General features: G+C 49.3%; 1 long non-coding RNA gene across 1 annotated transcript; it reads left to right on the top strand.

The window, feature by feature from the left end:
- Positions 1–420: 420 nt before the first annotated feature.
- On the top strand, positions 421–6,773 carry LOC143770531 (uncharacterized). Its single transcript, XR_013214657.1, has 3 exons — positions 421–478; positions 4,217–4,294; positions 6,682–6,773. It is a non-coding gene; the product is annotated as an uncharacterized LOC143770531 (long non-coding RNA).
- Positions 6,774–7,856: the final 1,083 nt, after the last annotated feature.

The raw sequence follows: 7,856 nt of genomic DNA on the forward strand, positions 1-7,856 counted from the left end.
GCAGGGGCCACTGGTACAGACCACCTGTGCTCTTATCAGGGTCTATAGCTGATACAGACTGACAGGGGTCAGGGTATAGCAGGGTCCTCAGATAGTATGGCTGCCGCTGTCACAGAGCACACAGCCGGCTCACTAACGCTGCGTCTGCTGCAGGGATGGAGCCTGGAGCCTGGAGCCTGGAGCCTGGAGCCTGTCATCACACCGTCCGTCCACCTCACACAGGCTCAGACACTCACCGGAGCTGCGCTCGGCTCCCGTGGTGAATGAGGAGAATAATACTGCTGAGCCCGCGCTGAGCAGCGATTGGATGGTGGGAAGTCCCGCCCTCCTGGGGCTCAGCACTGACTGCCTCTCCCAGCTGTCTGTCACGGTGAGGCTCCTCCTCCTGCTTCCTCCTCACACTGCTCTTTCTCTGGCTTATGAAAACTGACACCGGGCTGAGGCTCCTCCACCTCACCGGTCCCATACACGAGTCAGGGTAATAATGTGTGTGTACTGTGTGTGTACGTGTGGAGAGGAGGGTGCTATTGGTGTGTCTGTGTGTGAACGTGCAGAGTGGTGTGTGTACAGGGCCGTATTTAGAGTTTCTGCTGCCCTAGGCACTTTTAGTACTGCCTCCCCCATTGGTGAGTATGACACTATCTACATAGACTTTTGGCAAGAATCGCTGTTGTGAAAGTCGCCTTTTGCAACAGATTGGGCATCTGCTGTGTAACGGATCACTTACGGCAAGACTGCGTTTGGTTTCGTTCATTCCCTATGAGATTTGCAGCACTTGCTGTGATCTGGGAAATGCGGTACCATACCTCCCAACTTTTGAAGAAGGGAAAAAGGTCTAAAGGTTGCGGCGCATGTAGTGCGCCGCGGCAAATTTTAGGCCACGCCTCTGACCACACCCATTTCACAACTAATCACACCCATATCCAAGTCCCAACCACAGCCATTTAGCACTTCTGATCACACTGTTTCATATACAATGATTAAAACCCCCCAAAAATATGGCTACGCAGTGCTCCATACTGTATAATGGCTATGCAGGGCTCCACATACTGTATAATGGCCACACATGATGCTCCATACTGTATAAGGGCCACACATGATGCTCCATACTGTATAATAGCCATTGGCCACACATGATACTCCATACTCACCAGTGACGTCTCTAGGTGAAGTCCTACATCTTTCATCCAGCACAGACCGCCATCATTTCTTCCAGCCAGGACTCGTTTCTGCAGGACATAACACAGTTATCTCAAGCTCTGCTTGCAGAACACATTACTTAATTTTTCACAACTTCTACATTACACTACATGAAGAAAAAAAGGCGACATAGTGTCACTCTACACAGTAACAGGACCGCCCCCCCTCCCCCATTTAAAACAGTATACTCAAAAAATAAAATAAATACATCACTGCAGTAATAATATCCCTTAATTAGCCCCTATGGTAATAATATTCCCCATCCTGGCCCCGTTTATCTCATTCCTGGCTCCAGCCATATGTTCTCGCATCCTGCCCTCATGAGTATCCATTCTACCCCATATGATCTCCCCATCCTGCCCCATCTGTCTATCATATCCATCCTGCCCCATGTCTTTCATTCTGCCCCGTGTCTCCAATCATGCCCCGTATCTACATTCTGTCCATGCCTCCAGTCCTGCCCCCAGTGTGTCCAGCAACCTGCCCCAGTATGTCAAGCATATTACCCCCAGTGTGTCCAGCAATCTGCCCCAGGGTGTCCAGCATATTGCCCCAGTGTGTCCAGTATTGCCCCCGGACAGTGTGTCCAGCAATCTGCCCCAGTGTGTCCAGCATATTACCCCCAGTGTGTCAAGCAATCTGCCCCAGTATGTCCAGCATTGCCCCCAGTGTGTCCAGCAATCTGCCCCAGTATGTCAAGCATATTGCCCCCAGTGTGTCCAGCAATCTGCCCCAGTGTGTCCAGCACTGCCCCCAGTGTGTCCAGCAATCTGCCCCAGTGTGTCCAGCATATTGCCCCCAGTGTGTCCAGCAATCTGCCCCAGTGTGCAGCATTGCCCCCAGTGTGTCCAGCAATCTGCCCCAGTGTGTCCAGCATATTGCCCCCAGTGTGTCCAGCATATTGCCCCCAGTGTGTCCAGCAATCTGCCCCAGTGTGTCCAGCACTGCCCCCAGTGTGTCCAGCAATCTGCCCCAGTGTGTCCAGCACTGCCCCCAGTGTGTCCAGCAATCTGCCCCAGTGTGTCCAGCATATTACCCCCAGTGTATCCAGCAATCTGCCCCAGTGTGTCCAGCATATTGCCCCCAGTATGTCCAGCAATCTGCCCCAGTGTGCAGCATTGCCCCCAGTGTGTCCAGCATATTGCCCCCAGTGTGTCCAACAATCTGCCCCAGTGTCCAGCATTGCCCCCAGTGTCCAGCAATCTGCCCCAGTGTCCAGCATTGCCCCCAGTGTGTCCAGCAATCTGCCCCAGTGTGTCCAGCATATTGCCCCCAGTGTGTCCAGCAATCTGCCCCAGTGTGTCCAGCATTGCCCCCAGTGTGTCCAGCAATCTGCCCCAGTGTGCAGCATTGCCCCAGTGTGTCCACCAATCTGCCCCAGTGTGCAGCATTGCCCCAGTGTGTCCAGCAATCTGCCCCAGTGGCCAGCATTGCCCCAGTGTGTCCAGCAATCTGCCCCAGTGGCCAGCATTGCCCCAGTGTCCAGCATTGCCCCAGGGTCTGTCAGACATAAAGAAAAAAAAAAAAGTAAAATCCTCACCTCTCCCGTTCCCAGCGCAGGTCCGATGCACTCAGCGTCTCTCCGGCTCTGCAACGCTCAGGACAGAGAGGCTGAGCGCGCAGTGATGACGTCATCGCACCCTCTGCCCTGAGACGTCGCAGAGTCAGAGAGCGGTGAAGACGCTGCAGCTGCTGCAGGAACCAGGAGAGGTGATTATTAGAAGGGGGGGCCCATACTCACCTGTCAGCTGTCCCACACACCGCGCGGCCGCGCCGACATCCCTCTGGCTCTGTCCCGCCGCAGCGCCATCTTCCTGAGTGAGCGGTCAGGTGGTATCGCTAATTAAAGGTCATGAATATGCGCATATTCATGACCTTAGCGGTACCACGTGACCGCTCACTCAGGACGCGCTACAGACGCTGAGACCAGGCATCGCTGGAGCAGCGTGAGTATCGTCTTCAAGGAGGGTGGGACTCGGGGGCGGGGGGGCGGTCGGTCGCGTTTGTGACCTGGGACTTAAAAAAACAACAAAAACCCTTGCTCAGGTGCCGCCCCCTGCAATGTCGCCGCCCTAGGCACGTGCCCTCGAGTGCCTAGTGGCAAATACGGCCCTGTGTGTGTATGTGTGAACATGCGAGGAGAGTGGTGTGTATGAATGTGTGTGTGACGGTGTGTGTTTGTGTGTGTGTAGAGGCGAGTGGTGTGTGTGTATGTGTGTGAATGTGTGGAGAGGCGAGTGGTGTGTGTGTATGTGTGTGAATGTGTGGAGAGGCGAGTGGTGTGTCTGAACATGCGGAGAGGCAAAGTGGTGTATGCAGGGCCACCATCAGGACATTACGGGCCTTTCTGCTCACTGGGCCCCTACCGGCAGGCTAAATCGGGTCCTTAGCGGCGCTACGGCAGTTTTTACGCTGTTGACGTGCGTGCCCATGCCCACATGTCAATTAACAGCCGCCAGCCAATCGGAGGCTGGCTGCCGACGTCAGCCGCAGCGCGCACGTCGCCGGTGTCTGATGTCATTTCATTGTCAGTTGTTTTTTTTTTAATTGTGAGTGGCGATCCGGAGCAGACTGTGAGACACGGGACAGAATGGTGGACATGGGGCGTGATTGGAGACACGGTGCAGGATGAAAGACATGGGGGCAGGATTGGAGACAGATGGGGCAGGATGGATACGATGGAGGCAGATGGGGCAGGATGGGGAGATCATATGGGGCAGAATGGATACTCATTAGGGCAGGATGGGAGAACATATGGCTGACACCAGGAATGAGACACACAGGGGCAGGATGGGGAATATTATTACCATAGGGGCTAATTAAGGGATATTATTACTGCAATTATGTATTTATTTTATTTTTTGAGTATACTGTTTTAAATGGTGGGGCGGTCCTGTTACTGTGTAGAGTGATACTATGTCGCCTTTTTTTCTTCATGTAGTGTAATGTAGAAGTTGTGAAAAATTAAGTAATGTGTTCTGAAAGCGGAGCTCTAGATAACTGTTATTTCCTGCAGAGATGAGCCCTGGCTGGATTAAGTGATGACGGTCAGTGCTGGATGAAAGATGAAGGACTTCACCTAGAGACGTCACTGGTGAGTCAGTGTTACCTATACACTGACACTATACACTCTATACTATATACAGAGGTCCTGTGTACAATGTCACCAGTGATCACTGTATTACCTATACACTATATACAGAGCTCCTGTGTATAATGTCACCGGTGATCACTGTATTACCTATACACTATATACAGAGCTCCTGTGTATAATGTCACTGGTGATTACTGTATTACCTGTACACTATATACAGAGGTCCTGTGTATAACGTCACCGGTGATCACTGTATTACCTGTACAAGGACACTGCATACTAAGTACAGATCTCCTGTGTATAATGGCACTGATGGTGATAGTATTGTGTTTTATTTATTTTTTTTATTACTGATCAGTATTGTAGTATTCAGTCACTATGTGGTGGTAATATGTGGTCTGGACATGGTGTTGCGGTATTTGTTCCTTGTATGTGTTATTATTCGATCACTGTGGTGGTAATATGTGGTCTGGTCATGGTGTGGTGGTATTTGTCCCTTGTATGTGATGATATTCGATCACTGTGGTGGTAATATGTGGTCTGGTCATGGTGTTGTGGTATTTGTCTCTTGTATGTGATATTATTCGATCACTGTAGTGGTAATATGTGGTCTGGACATGGTGTTGTATTTGTTCCTTGTATGTGATATTATTGGTCATTTTAAAAATAAAAATATACCTAAATTGTATTGCATATTTTAACAAATATTTAATAGGTTACAGCAGAGTGGGGCCCGGCCAAAATGTCTACCGTGTTATGGTGGCGGCTTAAAAAATCTTTTGGCCAAAACAAAAGCTGCCGGTTATATGTGTGATCTGGTGATGGGAACTGTTCATGTGTGATAGGTGAGAAGTGGAGTTTTTCCAAGAGAGAGTGGTGAGAATGTGGACAGTTCGAGGGGTGGAGGCGGGGCGCCTGGGCGGAGTCTCAAGAGGGCCCCGAAATTTCTAGTGGCAGCCCTGTGTGTATGTGTGTGAACGTGTGGAGAGGCGAGTGGTGTGTGTGTGTGTGTGTAAATGTGCGGAGAGGCGAGTGGTGTGTGTGTGTGTGAACGTACGGAGAGGCGAGTGGTGTGTGTGTGTGTGTGTGTGTACGTGCGGAGAGGCGAGCGGTGTGTGTGAACGTTTGGAGAGGTGAGTGGTGTGTGAACGTGCAGAGAGGCGAGTGGTGTGTGTGTGTGTGTGTGAACGTTTGGAGAGGCGAGTGATTGTGTGTGTGTGTCTGTGTGTGTGAACGTGCGGAGATGCGAGTGGTGTGGGTGTGTGTAGGTGGTGGAGATGTGTGTTTGTGAGTAACATGCAGAGAGGTGAGTGGTGTAGGTGATAAAGAGGGCAATGATGGGGATGGTGGGGAGAAAGCAGTGATGCAGTTGGTGGAGAGGGCAATGATTGGGGTGGTGGGGAGAACAATGATTGGGGTGGTGGAGAGGGGAATTATTTGGGTGCTGGGGGAAGAACAATGATTGGGGTGGTGGAGAGGGCAATGATGGGAGTGGTGGAGAGGCTAATAATGGAGGTGGTGGAGAAGACAATGATGGAGGTGGTGGAGAGGGCAATGATGGGATGCGGTATGACAGGAAGGGGGACTTATAATGGGCTTTTGAACAGGTGAAGGGGAGGAGGACATTAGAAATGGATGTAAAATGAATTGGGTGGTGGTGGAGGGTGCTAAGCCCCTGATAGTGTCCTCCCCCATCTCACAATTCGTTGTGATGCTATCGGGGACTTACAATTTATTGGAGAGTGGGAGAGGAGGCGATAAGGTGCATAGGACTCTTTATAATGAACTGAAACATAGGAGAAGACGCGGAGGAGGCTCAGTACCTGATAGCGTCTTCTCCCACCCCCAAATTAATTATGACATAATGAATGATGGGGACACAGGACAGAGACTAAGGCTGTGTGCACACATTCAGGATTTACAGGGGAAAATTCTGCTGCATATCCTAATGTGTTGGCAGGGAAAACGCTGCCTAAAACACATTTATTTTTTTGCAATGTTTTTTCCATGCTGTTGTTACGTATTGTTCCTCATTGGTACAGGTGAAATACACTGCAAGAACTGACATTATGCCGATTTTAATCTGCTGCAAATCTGCAAGGAGAAAATTAGTGTGTGCATGAGACTTCAGGGATCTCATTCACTTTTCCTGTACTGTAAAACCGTGGACATTTTCCGTGTGCACATAGCTGAACAGTTAATTGGGGGGAGTCACAGACTGAATAATTTATATTGTTGGGAGGCAGAGATTATAGGTAATGGGGGACACAGCCCTGATTATCACTTTATATTGGTGCGGGGCTAATAGTATATTAATGGTGGGGGACATATCTGTATTCTGGGGGGAGACATGTTTGTATGCAATGTGTGTGCCTTGTTATTTTCAGGGCTGCGAAGATCATTGTGACAAGACGAATCGTGGCTGGGAGATGTCGACATGAAGGTCTGACCAGATGGAGAAGAAACAGCAGAAAGCGGCTCTAATCAGATGAGACGTCGGTGGTAAGTGCCGGGATGTAGATGTTATTCTGTGTCTGTTCTGTGACGTGGACTGATAATGTTATCTGTAAAATCCTTTATTCTACATTCTCACATTTGTGTGAATTGCCCGTGTGCATCCAGATTTTTTTTATCAGACTGCACACGGACTCGTACAGTTTTATAGCTCCATTGACACATCCGAGAAAATCACAAATCTGATAGTGATATCCGCGAGGGTCAGAGAATGTCCTCTTCTGATCCAATTTTGAGGATCAGAATAGGACATGCTCAATGCATCTGTAAAAGCTCACAGCACACCGACACTGTCCCTTGGTATATAGTGTACTCACTTATTATGTATAGCACAGTCCCTTATTATATACTGTACACACATATTATTAGGGTTGAACAATTAATATAAATGTTCAATTCTCTAGTTGCCTACTCCTGGCCTAATGTATATTGATCATGTGCACTAAAGAAATACACCAGACACAGTCAGCTGTAACTCTCCTTGATCAATGTGTGGCTCAGCTCCAAGAAGGGAAGTTTATTAGTCAAACACAATGTTATATAGCTCCTGTAAGGGGGCTCGGTTAGCTCTAAAATGGGAGTGATCGGATGTATTCCATTGGTTAGTGGGTTGGGCATGAGCAAGTCCATGGGCGGATCCATGAGGTCATCAAGGTGGGTTGGTCCGTGAGGTCATCAAGGTGGGCGTCACTGTGGGTGGATCCATGAGGTCATCAAGGTGGGCGTCACTGTGGATACCAGACCGCACGGCATGCAGATACAGGAAATGGTGGCCATCTTCAGTGTCTTCATTGTTCATCTTGGATACCAGAGCACATGGCTCTGGTAGAGGAGATGGCAGCCATCTTAAGTGTCTTACTTTGTCTGAGGAAAACTTATGTAAGGTTAAACAATACATGTTATAGGTTGCTTCCCTCAATTACCTTATGTGTTGAGGTTAATTAAGTATTTGATCTTATGGCTCTCCTCAACAGTCCCCCCTAAATACTTTATTAACCTTTTCTTTTATCTTGATCCCACCGTGGTTCCCTAACCCATCGATGTTAAG

The sequence above is a fragment of the Ranitomeya variabilis genome, chromosome 4 (genome assembly GCF_051348905.1).
Source record: "Ranitomeya variabilis isolate aRanVar5 chromosome 4, aRanVar5.hap1, whole genome shotgun sequence".
Taxonomy (NCBI): domain Eukaryota; kingdom Metazoa; phylum Chordata; class Amphibia; order Anura; family Dendrobatidae; genus Ranitomeya; species Ranitomeya variabilis.